Source organism: Barbus barbus, assembly GCF_936440315.1.
Source record: "Barbus barbus genome assembly, chromosome: 3".
Taxonomy (NCBI): Eukaryota; Metazoa; Chordata; class Actinopteri; order Cypriniformes; family Cyprinidae; genus Barbus; species Barbus barbus.
This window is the reverse complement of record NC_136731.1, coordinates 5,841,238-5,859,003: the sequence shown is the minus strand read 5'-3', so window position 1 is coordinate 5,859,003 and position 17,766 is coordinate 5,841,238.

The window sequence follows — 17,766 nt, the reverse complement described above, 5'->3', positions numbered from 1 at the left end:
ATATCAGGGACACTCCAATTGTCAGAAGTACCATGGAAAACGTTTACTGCACATAAGCACAAGAATGTTATTGTGGCCAAAATGCGCGCAGCCATTTTTGTTTACATCACAGGCTAATGTGCGGCTGTTGTTACGTTCACTCAGTGTTTATAGGCACTTGATGCATTTAATTTGTCACATACACTTATATTATATAATTTTAGACTGATGCGTGACTGGCATTTACATTCACAAAAACGGTTTATATTCGCATGATGTGCTTAGCCTATTTTATGCCACAGACACTCGATTGTCACAGAAGTACCACAACAAACGTTTATAGAGCTGAAGAATGCCAATTATGAATGAAATTGTGGGGTTGTGACGCGTCTCCCTCTAAGCTGACCACATTACTTCAGAGTAAACATGGAAAGAAAACTTACTCGTGATGATATTTTGGACATACCTTTTGACTGGAACGCTGAATCCGGCAGCAGCAGTGACGGACAGCTGTCAGAGAGCGATGAGGAATCCCACCTCCCGGAAAACCTTGTGGGCTGTGATTGTTCTGAAGCGCCGGCGATCCCTGACATTGCCGGCCCGGCCAGTAAGGGCACTGTTGTGGAGGAATTCCTTCCAACCTGGAAGTCCAATCCATTCTCTCCACCAGCCCTGGACTTTGACAACACTACCAAAGGTGTTCAGGGAGAATGTTTCAGATTATTTATGAATGAGCAACTTGTGGAGCAAGTGTTGCAGGAGACCAACAGGTATGCTCATCAGCTGAAAGAGTCGGCTACTATCCCTGGGAAACTGGCAAAGTGGACTGAAACAACTGTAAAAGAAAATTTACACATTTCTGGCAGCTTTTATTCTTATGGGCATGGCAAGAAAAAACTCCTTGAAAGATTACTGGTCCACCGATCCAGTAATACAGACCTAATTTTTCTCAACTCTCTGGAGCGGTTCCAACTCCTCCTGAGGGCCCTCCACTTTGCTGACAATGCTACAGCAAATCTCAGGGATCCTCTGAATAAAATTAGAAGTGTTTTCACCTTTCTGATGGCTGCTTTTGGAAAAATGTTTGTTCCTCACAGGGACTTGTGCATCAATTAGTCACTGCTGCTGCTGTGGAAAGGCCAGCTTGGATTTCGACAGTACATCCCATCAAAGAGGAAGAAGTTCAGAATCAAGCTCTTCATGCTGTGTGATGTTCTGACTGGGTATGTCATCAATGTGGTAGTGTACACTGGCTCCAGCACAGACATCACACACACTCCAGGACTTGGTGTGTCTGGCTGAGCAGTGTTGACACTGCTGAAGCCATGCCTGGGGAGAGGGCATACTTTGTACGTGGACAACTGGTACACCAGTCCTTCTCTTTTCAGTCACCTGCTGAGAGGCAAAACCTGGTCTTGTGGAACAGTGAGGGCCAACAGACAGGGTATGCCACGCTTTCGAGACAAGATGTCCAGTGGGGAGGCAGACTTTAAAAGTTGCGAAGAAATGCTGGCAGTGAAGTGGCATGACAAACGAGATATCTACATGCTGACAACAGTCCACTCAGCAGAGATGTCACCCTCTGGAAAAATACCACACCACAGGAAATGAGAAAATCAAACCCCAATGTGTGCTGGACTACAATAGGAAAATGGGTGCTGTGGATAAGGTTGATATGATGTTTACTCGTAAGACCATAAAATGGTACAATAAACTGTATTTCCATTTTGTGGACCTCGCAGTACACAATGCATTCATGGTTTACAAGGTGAAGCATGATTCTAGCCTGACATACCGAAAGTTCAGTCAAAATCTTGTTCGCCAACTTGTGGAAGAACACCACACTCCCCGGACGTCGCCCTCCTGCTTACAACCCACTTCGTCTCACTGCTCTGCATTTCCCCTCTGATATCCCTGCAACTGTCCAACAGGGGAAGAACACACGCAAGCACTGCAAGGTCTGCCTGACCACCAAAAAGTGCCCAGAGAAAAGGCAGAAGACGAGTTCATGTGCAAACCTTGCAACACAGCACTGTGTCCAACAGAGTGCTTTGAACAGTTCCACACTTCTGCCTATTTCTGAGAGAAAGAAAAAAAAATGTTATAGCAGTATAACAATACTTGTTCTTTTTACTGTGTAAATAATGTATATTGTTTAAAGTGTCAAATATATATGAAACACACACACACACACACACACAGTGTGTCACCAGGGCGACAGCTGAGATATTCTAAACTCACAAGTGAAAAGGTTAATATGCAACAAGGAAATATAGAGCACAGGCAGGGAAGACATTCAAGGTCCGACAAACACTAACTGAAAGAACTGGGGCTTTTAAAGACAGGACAATCAGGGAGGAAGACGAGACACACCTGAAATCAAATTAAAAATCAACGTGAGGGAGAAACTGGGTCACAGAGAACACATGGGGAGCAAAACACATGCAAAACAGTCCACAATCCTGACAGAGAAGGCATGGAGGAAAAACTATGCTTATCTGCTACACACAGTCTGGTCTGATCAATGATCAGGGGCCTGTTTCAATAAGGAGGTTCAACCAACTCTGAGTTAAAACTTGAACTCTGAGTTGACTTACCCTGAGATGGGAAACTCTTGAGTTTTCGGTTACAGAACAGCTGAACTGAGTTAGTTTACTCAACTCTAAGTAGGTTGACTCTGAGTTAAGCACGTGCACCACGACTATGAAAAGTCATGATCAGCGGAGCGCCGAAATTACGATTCACCATGGCAACAGCTCCCGCCAAAAAGACGTCAGCGCGCGTACCTCCGTCAATGCGTAACATTAATTCTTAATAACTGTCTATAACTTAATAACTGTTATAATATCTGAGGTGAAAACTGTAAATTATTGAACTAATATTCATTTTAATGGTATCTCATGGCCACAAAAAAAAAAAAAAAGAAAAAGACAGAAAAAGAAACAAGAACGTGGCAGCTAAAAATGAAGTATAAAAACACAATTGAATCAAGGTAAAGCTTTAAACATGAAAGGTTCATGGGTGTGGGCTAAATGACTTTACAGACATTTGACATTAAATATCATTCAGTGTCTATTTCAATGCGCTGCAGCTTTTTCCACATAGTCTAACACTCTTTTCACATAATTAAATATTCTCTAATCCAAGTTACATTTCTTAATTACAGTAATAAAATTAACTACTGACAAGAAGGCAGAGGGAGAACCTGGACCAGCACCACTGACAGATGAAGAGGAGATGGTCAAGTATTGGAAGATTTCTAAAATCCAAAAGTAAAAATAATAACTTTTGCTTTTGTATTAGGAAATAAAGATGAACAAAAATGTTTAATAATTTGCTTATTTAACAGCTGTAGTGGTGGTTATGGCTCGTACTACCCCTCCATCTGGCATCCTTCCATTTCATACAGTAATCATGCTTGTCATTAATGCATCCAACCACACTGGAAATCCTGAAGGAAATTCTGATTATTTCAGGTTACTTCCACAGGTCACAGAAAGATGTTATCAAGTGAACATCATTTATCAGATTAGCCTCATTTAAACCCATTGCTACACCATTGACCTACAGTCCTGTGATACTCCTCTTTGACGGATTTGTGAAACAATTCCCAGAAAGAGCGTGAGAGCGATGCACACTTTACTTAAAATCTGCATATCTTATAATGTGCTCTGCATCTCTGATGTTTAAAAGAAAACTACCATTTAAAATGGTACCGCTCAAATAAATATGCACATGAATACGGTGTAAAAAAACATATAATAACATAAATAATAGGCTATAAGGTATTTAGTCTTGTTTCCATGAAGGAAAAGAAAATTAAAATATTATTTTATTTTCCAAATTATCTGGCAATGGGGTAAGAAATTAAAATTAGCCTATTCTTGTTTCCGTTTGCATTACGATTATTTTTTTTACACTCTGTAGAACAATTTTATATTTTAACAAGACTAAATATCTAAAAAAAATATTTTCATGTATAGAAAATGCATCTTAACTTAAATTTTAAATGTTTGTACTTGAAATAAGACAAAAATACTCAGTAAGAAAAGCAATTTTGCGGCGTGAATGAATGAATGAGGTATTAAAACATCGCTTACACTTTAAAAAGGGGGAGGAGACCGAAAGAAACTCTGGGTTTCCCGAAGAAAACCTGCTCCCGACCAGGTTAGGTTCACAGAGTAAGTTGCCATGGTAACTGACTCGGAGTATACGTTACCTCTCTTTCAGAAACGGGCTTGACTTACTCTGCTTTCTCAGGTTTAACATACCTCCCATTCTGAAACCGAAAACCCAGAGTTTCCCTCATTTCAGGGTTAACATACTCAGAGTTTTCACTTAACCTCCTTTCTGAAACGGGCCCCTGGATCGGTACATCAGAAATCAACACCTCAGTGGAGGTTTTCTGCTCAGTACGTCTACATTGTGTTGTTTGGCCAAGTGTACAGTCTAAATGCAGATATCGGATATGGGTCATTTTAGAAGATGATACAAGCTGGTCAGCAAAACCATCAGATATGGTCAACAAATTGGAATTAGGCATCAAGACCTCAAGGGCCGACAAACACTAACTGAAAGAACTGGGGCTTTTAAAGACAGGACAATCAGGGAGGAAGACGAGACACACCTGAAATCAAATTAAAAATCAACGTGAGGGAGAAACTGGGTCACAGAGAACACATGGGGAGCAAAACACATACAAAACAGTCCACAATCCTGACAGAGAAGGCATGGAGGAAAAACTATGCTTATCTGCTACACACAGTCTGGTCTGATCAATGATCTGGATCGGTACATCAGAAATCAACACCTCAGTGGAGGTTTTCTGGTCAGTACGTCTACATTGTGTTGTTTGGCCAAGTGTACAGTCTAAATGCAGATATCGGATATGGGTCATTTTAGAAGATGATACAAGCTGGTCAGCAAAAACATCAGATATGGTCAACAAATTGGAATTAGGCATCAAGACCTGCAGGATAAATGCAGCCTAAACAGACTAGATCGGCTCAGTCACAAGCACGAGCGGCACGGAGCGGAGAGTGGACACGCGCAAAAGCTAAATGTCCCGTTTTCAAAAGCGGTGGCAATAACTACTAATTCCAACAGTGTCACGGTTCATGGGATCACGGTCTCATCCGGGCTTTGTACGGTTGTGTGTGTGTGTGTGTGTGAATGGGCGTGCCTGATTACCGAGCTAATCATCCCAGGTGTGGCTCGTTTGCGGCTCTATATCAGCTGGGCTAACCTCACCTTGTGTTGTCAGATCCTTGGTGTTTGTCCTCGCGGTCCTGTTCGCTCCGCTGGCTCCTGTTTCGGGATTCCTTCATCGACCTCCTGGATTTTCCTGAGTCTCTTCACCTTGGTGCCGCCCATTGCATCCCTGCGCTACGGAGATCTGCCGACTCGGAGCTTTCGCTGCCGTGGACTCCTTTATGTTTGTGACACTTCTAATAAACTGTATGTTAAGCATCCGCAACTGAATCCTGTCTCTTTGTTCCCGTGACAAACAGAACATCAGTATGGCTAAATGCAGCACAAGATGACACACCTCACTATGGTATGAAAATTTGGATGCCAAAACCAGTCGTTAAAGCCGTCATCACTTTCAAAGTAATCAAAAAATTCTACGTTGTTTTCAGAAATCGTATTTAGTCCAATGAAGGCTTTGGCCGGAGACTTACCAGACACGGCGGCTCCCGGCACACATAAAATTTTGTGTCCTCACCATGCCCAAGTCCAAATCTAAGATGCGCCATTTGGATCATCCAAGACAGGGGACTGTCAGCCGCGAACATCCCGCGAAACGCTGGTGCTTCACCATAAACAACCTGTCTTCCGATGATTTGCGTGATGTTGCTGCTGTATTTACAGCTAATCTGTCGACTTTGCTGTGGTCGGGGACAAAGTTGGTGAGGGTGGCACAAGACATCTGCAAGGTTTCGTCAATATGAAGGTGAAAAGAAAGCTGTCAACAATGAAAAATTGTCTGTCTTCGAAAGCGCATTTTGAAGTTACGTGTGGCTCTGATTTCGGTCGCCTACGTAATGTTGCTGAGGCATGTCCTGCTACCTTTATCCGTTATGGGCGGGGTATCCGCGACTACGTGAACGTAATGGAATCTGCAAGCAACGTGACTTCAAGATGTCGGTTATGGTCCTGGTTGGTGAGCCCGGATGTGGTAAATCCCGATACGTCACTGACCTTTGTGAGGGAGTGTCAACGTACAACAAGCCTTGCGGCCCATGGTGGGATGGCTACGATGGACAAGAGAACGTTGTCATCGATGATGTCTATGGCTGGATTGCGTACGATGAACTTTTACGAGTTTGTGATCGTTTAGGCAGTCCATGATGAGCAGGAAAACATAGAACGACAGACGTGATAATGCACCGATTACAACAAAGAATCACGAGTTTCACACAACAGCATGGGACACAGTTTAAGGGGCTAACATGACAGTAAATTGCGGACTTGCGAAACAACAAAAAGTGGGTATACGTAAATATAGTATGTGTGTGTGTGTGTGTTTGTATGTTCTTTAAAGCTTTAGGCATAAAGGTTTTTAACTTTATAACTGGTTTGATTTCTGTCATTAGTAACCTCTTCCTCTGTTGTGTGGGTGTGTTTCCCTCAAAACATTGTCAGAACCTTGATGTTTTAAAGCTTAATGGATTCAGCTGTGGTTGCATATTTCCTGATTTCTCATCAAAATAAATGTATTATGCATGTAACAAACCACCTCAAATATAACATGGAGATTTACTTTGTCCTACTGAATGCACAATATATTTTGGAGCAATTCAATTGGCAATTCTGTTGGAATCCGTGCATCATTAGTTTTTTTTATTTAATATTGAAAGTAATATTCCCGAAAAATGGGAATTCAGCTTAATTTTTCGTTTTTTTGTTCAGGGGTAGAAAAATTAATAAACAGCTTGAAGATTCGATTTCTACATGTGGGCAGGAATTATTCTGCTGATTGGCCAGTCGAAGATCAAACCGTGCCGTCATCAGTTCTTCAGCAGTATCATGTTGGCATCTGGTTTACGATGGTGCCGGTGTGTATGGCGTGCCGTCTATTGACTCTGCTACTCATTTAGTTTGTATTGACTTTACTGTTCTTATCCAGTCATTCGTTGCTTGTTTTTACGACCGCCAACAACTTATTGATATTTATCATGCTATGCCAAAGTATTTTGGGCTCCACTCCAATCTAAAAAACTATGAGTTCTACTCACCACCTACGCAGTCCAGTTCCTCTGACTTTATACACTGGCATGCTCTCGGGGTTCCATGCAAGAGACGCTGGAGACGACGCGGAAAACGGGGTGGCATGGCTGTGCGATTGAAGTTGGCCTGGGCGTCGGGCTCCTCTACTTCCCTGCTGTCGGCCCTAATGCCGCCGGAATATATATATAATAAAAGAAAAATACCAGGGGGAAGAAATCTATACATTAAGGCAGTTACATAAATTTGAAAAGCTTTAGAATTAAAGTATATTGTAAGATAGAACCGTTTTAATAATTGACTTTGATTTGCATAGTTTTTTCTAGAAAATTATGTTTTACGTTTGTCCATTGTGTGGTGATATCTATTTCTTTGTAAATGTGTCCTTTGTTGTCTATCTTGACCAGGGCTCCCTGGTAGAAGAGATATTGTATCTCAATGGGACCGTCCTGGTTAAATCAAATCAAATAAAATAAAAGGTCAGTATTACAAACATATGATGTTTTCTTTTGAATTACTTTTGACTTATGAATATAAAACTTTGCTAAGATAATTAACAGATTAATAATGTAAATCTGTTTATCAGAAAAAGATGGGTTTTGAAAACAAGGCTGGCGCTAAAACACATATGTTTGTTTGCCAAACACCATTAAACCTCAGAGGAAGAAGTTCCGTTTCACCGTGATCTCTGTTGTTCTGTCCTGATGCTGGATCAATACAGACTGTTAGACGTGCTTTCTGTATAAAAATACAGTTTTTAAATCAGGTCAGCAAATACCTGTAATATTCTCATCCTCATAGTCGTTTTGATGCAAGCAGGAATATCCTGAGGAGTATCATCTGAACTGAGATCTGCTGCTGTGAAGATGGTGTTTGTTAAAGAGGAGCGTGAGGAGGACATGATTAAACCAGAACCATGCAGAATAAAACACGAGGAACCAGAACCCTGCAGAATAAAACACGAAGAACAAGGAGGTTGGTCTTTAGTCTTCATTCAGCTCTACCTTTACGAAAATTAACCGATATTTTAGTACAAATTAAACCAAACAACCATGGTTACTATAGTTAGTAACTATAGTAACCATGGTTTTGTAGTAAAACTGTGGTTATACAAATGTTAATAAATACACCAAAATAAAACATGGTTACCACACTTTTACTATAATAAAACCAGGGTTAATTTTCGTAAGGGTAATGACTGTTTGTGGTACATTAGGCTTACAAAGCTGTAACAATACAGAGAGTTATAAAGTTTCAAGCAGGTTTAGTTTGTTCTAATAGAAGCAGTCTTTAGAGCGGATGAATAATATAGATGGAGCAGCAAATAATAGGAGACACTTTTTTCAACAAAATCCATGTTAGATAATTTTATAGTTGATCAAACATTTAATAGTTCTACTTGTAGAAATATGGAATTTATAATGTTTTAAAATGATATTTTGAAGATCAATGTACCTCATTCATGAAAGTTTCAGGGATGTATAATTTAAAAAAAATTGCATCAAAAGGAACAACATTTTGTATAGAAATAGACTTAACATTGTTACACTTATGTCCTTTCACATTTCTCTTTGTGTTTTTCAAGCTACTGACAAATTAACTGTTTTTACTTTTATTTTAGAGTTGACTGAAGAAAGCGAGGAGAATGAAGAATCGAGTGAAGTTGAGGAACAAAATAATGTCAAAACTGCAGAAAAACGTTCAAGTTGTTCTCAAACCAAACAGAAAAATGTAAAGAAAAAGAGAACGGATAAATCTATCATCTGCACTCAGTGTGGAATGGGTTTCGCATACAAATATAGTCTTGATGTTCACATGAGAGTTCACACAGGAGAGAAACCGTTCACTTGTGATCAATGTGGGAAGAGTTTCACACAATCATCAGGCCTTAAGGCGAGACACTACAGGTGAATAGGGTAAAATTTTTAACTAGCAGATATCACCATGAAACTTTCCCAGTTGATTACCTACATTAAGATGAGAAAAAAAATGTATTACAAAGTTTCTGTAATTTTATGTTTAAATATGCAAATTAGTCATTATCTAATTAAATATGCGCTAATTTGCATATATTTTAAAAAACGAAATCTCAGAATTGGATAAAGCCAGGTTCAAAATTCTTTTTTCATTGTGTTCACATATGAGATGGGAAAAAAATTACAGAGGGATTTATGGATATCTACTTTTGTTATCCTGTAAATCAGAATATACTGTCAATAGCCTTAAAAAATGTATTTTCGCCATGTTTTTTGGAATAAAATGTTATATAAATCAGGCTAGGAATAATATATTTACAAATCCCTCTGTAATTGTCTTCATAATATAACTAGGTACAAGACTGGAAAGTTTGGTGTATAAAGGTGCTACTGAAGTGGAGATTTCGGACTTGGAGTATGAGAGAAAAGTCATTTTGAGAAAACGGGCTTTTAAAGATTTATATTGTAAAAATCCACACATTTTTATATGAAAACATTGCTAACAAGCAAAACAACTGGCCAAGTAATTGTTTATAACAATGTAGACCATGAACAATGACAACTGAATAAAACAACATTGCCAAATAAGACCTTCAACTAACCACAGAGAACCACAAATACAGACACAAACTTATCATCAGAACTGCAACTCTAGTCATCTATGTCCATCGGAACGCAAAGTTCACGCATGAGGGTTGAAAGCCTAGCTCTCCATGCCTGCACCATATGTAGGCCCCTCACCCCTCTCTTGCTGATGCCTTTTCAGCTTTTTAGCTGTGCTCAGAGTCTTTCTGCAACGTTTTACACTCTCAGACCGGATGGATTCGGCTTTTGTGATCCTCAGCATGTCGGTTTCCCTGATGGTGGTGACGGTAACGACAGTGCTTTCCAGCCAAAGCTTATCCATAATGGCAAGCATGGCAGAGGCCCCCTCATTAAAAGTTGAAATGGCCATACTTGCAGCTGCCTCAACTCTACTCTTACCTACAAACACTGTTTTTGGACAGCGGGCCCAAATGACGGAGTTGAGGCACTCATTCGCATTTTGAGTGCCACCATGCTGCATGCGCTGCAGCAGGCTGTCACTTGACATGCGGTGGTATACAGGTATCAGCTTCTGGCCCACCTCCCGAGACAAAAAGTTTCCTGCATGGAGCCTGTGGCTCTCTGGAGTTTCTCCATTTTCCTCCGCTCTCCTATACCAACACCAGGACAGGTTGCACCTGGTGTGCAAGGGGACTTCGTCACAGGACATGCTATGGAGGAGATCAGCCCAGATCTCATTTTTCATTTTCTCTATGGAACCCTGGTTATTTAAAATTGCCCCCCTGTAATAATTTTGTAATGTTTTACATTTTTTGGCCGTTAATTTTCCCAGACCCTTCCCCCCCAATTTGCGTTCAGCACTTAATTTTCGTAGTGCTGTGCCCATACGCTTATGGGCATGGTTGATGCATTCTAATTTTACTACCTCATGCCCAGGGTATGGGTTGAGGGATACCACCTCCCTGAATGCAGCACTGTCCCCATCTGACAGCATCTGAATGTATCTCAGCTGGTGGCGACTCACAGACCTGGCCCACATCCTCTTCGCTGCCTCCTGCTCCATAGCCTTGCTTGAGCCCCTAAAATTTTGTGCACAGTCATGCGTTTCTCTCCAGCTGTCAATTTCCTCATCTGTAATCTTTCCCTCATGCCTGGCAGCTTCTTTAAGGGCACAAGCATGGCAATAGGAGGATAGAACCTCAAAGTCGATCACCAGTCCCGTAAAAATATGGATGCACACCCCGATCCCATAGTGTGATGTGAACCCTCTTTTCTGCCAAGTGCCATCAAAAGACACACTGATATTTATCACCGCATCTGCATCCTCTCTCAGCAACTCTGCCACATCTGCATCAATATCTGCATAGGCCTGCCTGACCTGCTCCCTGGTCCTGTGAAGTGACTCAATACCTCTCTCAATTTCTGCCGCTAAAATGAAATGTGTATTGTATCAATAACTGTTCATTTGTTTTGTTTTTATAGATACAGCACACAGAAATCTGTACTGTAAAAGTAAAACTGACCACCACAACATAATGAATGAGATGGCACTTTATTCTATTCTTATAAATAAATAAATATTTCATCCATACAAAACAAATATTGTTACAGTAATGTTATAATATGTTAGAAGGTGGTAACAGCCACACGTATTGGGCTATTTCTGACATTAGAAATTCTAAACCTCCCATCGACAGCTTACGTTCAGATGCGCTTCCCGAGGGCATTTCACTGGGTAATCCATCACTAATTTTCCTTTTCCCCCTTGCAAGTGACAACTGCTGTACTCTTTTCGATGATTGACGCGAAGTCATTTTCATTAATTCACTCAAAAGATCCCGCGGAAAGCTTAACCAAACAAGGAAGCGTCAACGCATACCATGTCATGTGACGATTCTGAACGAATCACGTTGTCAGAAATTGTCTTCAGCCAATGAGATTGCGCATTTAGAGTTAAATCCCCTCTTTTACTTTCACGATTGGTTGCTGATAGAAAGGAAATGACCATATTTGGATCCGACAGCATTGTAGAGAAGAGAGAGAGCTTTCCAGCAGTATACGTGATGACTGGGTACAGGCAGAGATCGCGGAGCAGCATGTTGATTTAGAACGCCAACTTTTGTTGAATTTATGAGAAATCTACAGACGCAAACAGACAAAGTGCAGTAAAATAAAGACCTAAATGTGTATTTCGGACTTTTTTTCACCACAAGTCTGAAAGAAGACATGTTATTGAAGACAAATATCCAAAAATCTCAAAATTGACCAATAAAAAAAAAAACGATGTTTTTGCCTGCCGTGTCTCGCCTTAAGGAGCACATGAATATCCACACTAGAGAGAAACTGCACATGTGATCAATGCGGGAAAATGTTTTTGAGAACTTCAGACCTGAAGAAACACCTGAGAGTTCATACAAAGGAGAAACCACATTCATGTTCTGTGTGTGGAAAGAGTTTTTCACGTCTAGAACATTTGAAAAATCATCAGAAAATACATACTGCTGTGAGAGATTATATGTGCTTTGAGTGTGAGAAGACTTTTAAATCTGAACAGTGTTTAAAGCGGCACCAGATTATTCACACTGGAGAGAAACCTTAGAACCACTGATAGAACAACTGTTCACACTGTGACAAGAGATTCAGTCGGTCAGGAGACCGGAGAAGACACGAGAGAAATCACACTGGAGAGAAAACCAAGCAAGTGTTCACTCTGTGACAAGAGAAACAGTCGGTCAGGAGACCTGAAAACACACAAGAGAAACCGCACAAGAGATTCAGTCGGTCGACACATTGGACGTATTGTTTGTAGTTTGCTTACTCTTTCATGAAGGAAAGTAGCTTTCTACAAAGTGTTCTTACTCAGGAAGCTGAAGAAGAGACTGTAACACTTTTGAAAGACACCAGATTTATTTTTAATTTGTTCTTCATTGTTGTTTTTAAAACCACTAGTTAGTCATCTTTGATGATTTATTTCAGAATCAGAATCAGAATGAGCTTTATTGGCCAAGTATGTTTACACATACAAGGAATTTGTTATGGTGACAGAAGCTCCACAGTGCAACAGAAAGACAGTAACAGGACAGGACACAGGTAATAAAACAAAATAACAAGAAATAGCCAATAACCAATGTACAAAGCAGCAAAAAAAAAAATATATATATATATACAATATATAATATAGGCGACTATGTATGTACAGGTCAAGTATGTGCAAATTAGAAATGAGAAAATAAAAATAAAATAAGTGAGTGTGGTGAATGGATAATGAATTAGTTGTGTGTTCTACGTTTATTTATTGAGTGTTCATGAGATGTATTGACTGAGGGAAGAAACTGTTCCTGTGTCTGGTCGTTCTGGTGCTCAGAGCTCTGTAGCGTCGACCAGATGGTAAAAGTTCAAAGAGGGAGTGTGCTGGGTGTGAGGGGACCAGAGTGATTTTACCAGCCTTTTTGCTCACTCTGGATAAGTACAGTTCTTGGAGAGTGGGGAGGGTTGTACCAATGATTCGCTCAGCAGTCTGGACTACCCTCAGTAGTCTTCTGAGGTCAGATTTGGTAGCTGAGCTGAACCAGACAGTTATTGAGGTGCAGAGGATGGATTCAATGATGGCAGAGTAGAACTGTTTCAGTAAGTCCTGTGGCAGGTTGAACTTCCTCAGCTGGTGAAGAAAGTACAACCTCTGCTGGGCCTTCCTGACAATGGAGTCAATGTGAGTATCCCACTTCAGGTCCTGAGAGATGGTGGTGCCCAGGAATCTGAATGACTCCACTGCAGTCACAGTGCTGTTCATAATGGTGAGTGGGGGGAGAGCAGGGGGGTTTCTCCTGAAGTCCACGATCATCTCCACAGTTTTGAGCGTGTTAAGCTCCAGGTTGTTGAGACTGCACCAGACAGCCAGCTCCTTGACCTCCTGTCTGTAAGCAGACTCGTCACCGTCCTGGATGAGGCCGATCAGTGTGGTGTCGTCTGCGAACTTCAGGAGCTTGACAGAGGGGTCTTTAGATGTGCAGTCGTTGGTGTAGAGGGAGAAGAGCAGTGGGGAGAGGACACAGCCCTGAGGAGCTCCAGTGCTGATGGTTCGAGTGCTGGATGTGAATTTGCCAAGCTTTACTAACTGCTGTCTGTCTGTCAGGAAGCTGTTGATCCACTGGCAGACGGAGGTGGGGACGGAGAGCTGAGTTTGTTTATTTTGAAGGGTTTCCGGGATTATGGTGTTAAAAGCGGAGCTGAAATCCACAAACAGGATCCTCACATAAGTCCCTGGTCTGTCCAGGTGCTGCAGGATGAAGTGCAGTCCCATGTTGACTGCATCATCCACAGACCTGTTTGCTCTGTAGGCAAACTGCAGGGGGTCCAGTAAGGGTCCAGTGATGTCCTTCAGATGAGCCAAAACCAGTCTTTCGAATGATTTCATGGCTACAGACATTAGGGCCACAGGTCTGTAGTCATTAAGTCCAGTAATTTTGTGTTTCTTTGGGACGGGGATGATGGCGGAGCGTTTGAAGCATGAGGGGACTTCACACAGCTCCAATGATCTATTGAAGATCTCTGTGAAGATGGGGGCCAGCTGCTCAGCACAGAGTTTTAGGCAGGCTGGTGACACACCATCTGGACCAGGTGTTTTCCTTCTTTTGTTCTTCCTGAAGACCTGGCACACATCATCTTCGCTGATCTGAATTGTAGGTGTGGGGGAGAGAGGGGTTGCTGGAGGTGTGAATGGTTGTGTGGAGGGGTGTTCTGGGCGGGTGTAGGGTGATCGTTCAAAACGACAAAAGAACTCGTTTAAGTCGTCTGCCAGGTGTTGATTCTCCAGAGTGCTGGGGGGTGGTGTTTTGTAGCTGGTGATGTCCTTCAATCCTAACCACACTGAAGCCGGATCACTGGAAGAGAATTTGTTCCTGAGCTTGTCAGAATAATTCCTCTTTGCCACTCTGATCTCCTTTTCCAGTGTGTATTTGGCCTGTTTGTACAATACTTTATCCCCCTTTCTGTGAGCATCTTCTTTGGCCTGACGGAGCTGTCTGAGTTTGGCAGTGAACCATGGTTTGTCATTGTTGTAGAATAGATGAGTCCTGGTAGGAATGCACATGTCCTCACAGAAACTGATATAAGATGTTACAGTCTCTGTGAGCTCGTCCAGGTCATTTGCCGCAGCTTCAAAAACAGTCCAATCAGTCAGGTCGAAACAGGCTTGTAAATCCCGCTCTGTTTCGTTAGTCCATCTTTTAACAGATCTTAATACAGGCTTCGCAGACTTAAGTTTCTGCCTGTAGGATGGAATAAGATGAACCAAACAGTGATCAGAGAGTCCTAAAGCTGCTCGTGGAACAGAGTGATATGCGTCCTTTATCGTTGTGTAACAGTGATCCAATATATCCGGGTGTTGTTGTTCACTCTCTGTGATCAGATCAGCGAGTTTCTGTAGAGCTGTGCTCATGTGCACTTGCGGTGGAATGTAGACACTCACGAGAATGAACGAGCAGAACTCCCGCGGCGAATAGAACGGCTTGCAGTTAATGAAGAGCGTTTCTAGATCTGAACAGCACATCTTCTTTAACACAGTTACATCTGTACACCACCTCTCATTGATGTAGAAGCACGTCCCTCCGCCGTGCGATTTCCCCGTTGATTCTGTGTCCCGATCTGCTCTGATCAGCTGGTAATTAGGCAGATGAATCGCGCTGTCCGGTATGTCGCCATTCAACCAGGTTTCAGTGAAACACAGAGCAGCAGAGTTAGAAAAACTCCTTGTTTGTCCGGGAGAGCAGAAGGAGTTCATCCGTTTTGTTGGGTAGAGAGCGGAGATTCGACAAATGGATGCTAGGTAACGCCGTTCTAAATCCGCGCTGACGAAGTTTCACGAGCGCGCCGGCTCGCTTTCCTCGTCTGCGCCTCCTGTAGCGTTTGACCAGAGCTACGGCTCCACCAACTACAATGTCCAGCGAAACGTCCGAAAAATCAAAAACCGGTAGAAGATTTTGTGGTGTGTTCTGCCGAATGTTCAGCAGATCATCCCTGGTAAAACTGATCTTATTTGAAAAACAAAAAACAGGAAAAAAAAACAAAAACAGTACAAACACTGAGGAGCAACGCACAATAGCTGCCATCAGCGGCGCCATTTTGTTTTCTTTTTAGAAAACAGATATAGGCTATATTGTCATGTAGCTTTGTAACTGATTGTTCTGTGCTTCTCTTGTAAATAGGGATGGTACCTGAACCTGGTATTTAACATTCCCTGGGGCTAAATTACGATAAAACCGTAGTATCTGACGCTATCAGTTCTGCTTTTCAGTACCAGAGAAATTATTATTGGTACATAAACGTTATCAAGCTAATTGCATTTTGTCAACCGTTTCTATATGTGATAATATCAAGACATTCTTTTATGATGTGTTTTTCGCTATTTGCAATCCAGAAGTGAGACCTCGCTTGCGTTTTCAGTCTGAGAGATTAATCTAATTTAATTTTCAAATCCGAGTTTGGCCAATGGGCCTCATTCATGAAACACGAGCAGAACTCATTTTTATGTAAATTGTTCGTAAAGCTGTTTTGACGTAAACTTTCGAATTCATGAAAATGTAAATATTTTTAAAAAGTTAGTTGGTATGAAAGAAATTTACACCTTCTCCCTACCACGTATAAATGAGACGTAAAATGTTCTGTTTTTTTCTGGCAAACTAATGACACTGAATTTTGTTGCACTTCCATTATAATATGATCCAGAGTGTTCTTCTTTCTGGTGGGACAATTAACAGATTGTCTGTATTTGGGGAGTTCACTTGTCACATTTCCTTTGTTAAAGTCACCGAGGACAATAACAAAAGAGTCCGGGTATGTGTGCTCCATGCACAATATCTGTTCAGCAAGAGTACTCTGTGCATCCTGCACGTTTGCTTGTGGTGGAATGTACACACCGACCAGTGACAGGAGATCAGGAGAACAGTACTGCTGAATCACTGTCACATCATTGCACCATCCACTGTTAGTATAAAAACTGATTCCTCCACCTTCCCTCTTTCCTGAAAGTTCCGGCCGGCGATGACGAGTCGGAATCCTGCCAGCGGTATCAGCCCACACAGCCACGTTTCAGTGAAGCACAAGACTGAGGACTGTCTCTGTTTTTTCCTACCAGGAGCTGAAGTTCGTCCATTTTGTTGCACAGTGAACGCACACTGGAAAGAAATATTCCTGGTAGCGGTGTACGATGTCTGCGGAGGCACATGAGCGCATCGGCACGCTTCCCCCTCCTCCGGCGTTTCACTGCATACGCAAAGGTGAGCACACCTTTGACCAAAATGTCCAAAAAATTCACAGGTGTGTCGATGAAAATGGGACATAAATCCTTAGGGACTATAGCTCTAATGTTCATGAGCTCTTCTCTGGTATACGAGCTCAATGTATCATCACAAAAGACCGTTTTAACAAAGAAAACTACACAAAACAAAGCTCACCAACACACACCGAGGCAGCTGCGGCGCCATGAACACCTATAAGATGTCTCCTATAATCAAAAAAGTAATCGACAGATTAATCAACAAAAATAATAGTTAGCAGCAGCCCTCATATGTCTGCACATGGTTCCATATAAGCTAGATATGTATTTGCATGCAAATATAATTTTGTCCTTCATCTCATGTTGTGAGGATATAAGCATGTTTATAGGTATTTATTTTTTCATGTCTGCTCTCATATATAAGCATTCAGGTTAGAGCCCTGCATTTCGGCCTGGGCCGACGGGCCCCGACTTTTTTACACCTCTAGGGCCGGGCTTCAGGCCAATTTCCACATCATAGTTCAGACGCGGGCCAGGCCTCAGGCTTGTTTTGGGTTTCTCCTTATTTTATATTGTAGACATCTATCGATTAGCGATGAAAAAAAATTGCCGCGCTGGTGGAAACAACACGAGACCGTGCTGCGACTGAGAGCAGCTCGATGGTGTTTAGTGTCCTGCAGCAGCAGCAGGTGCGCAAGTGACTTCAGCGCAGCTGAATAGTTCTGCGTTCAAATGCATGCAATAGGCTAAAGCTTGCTGAAAAAA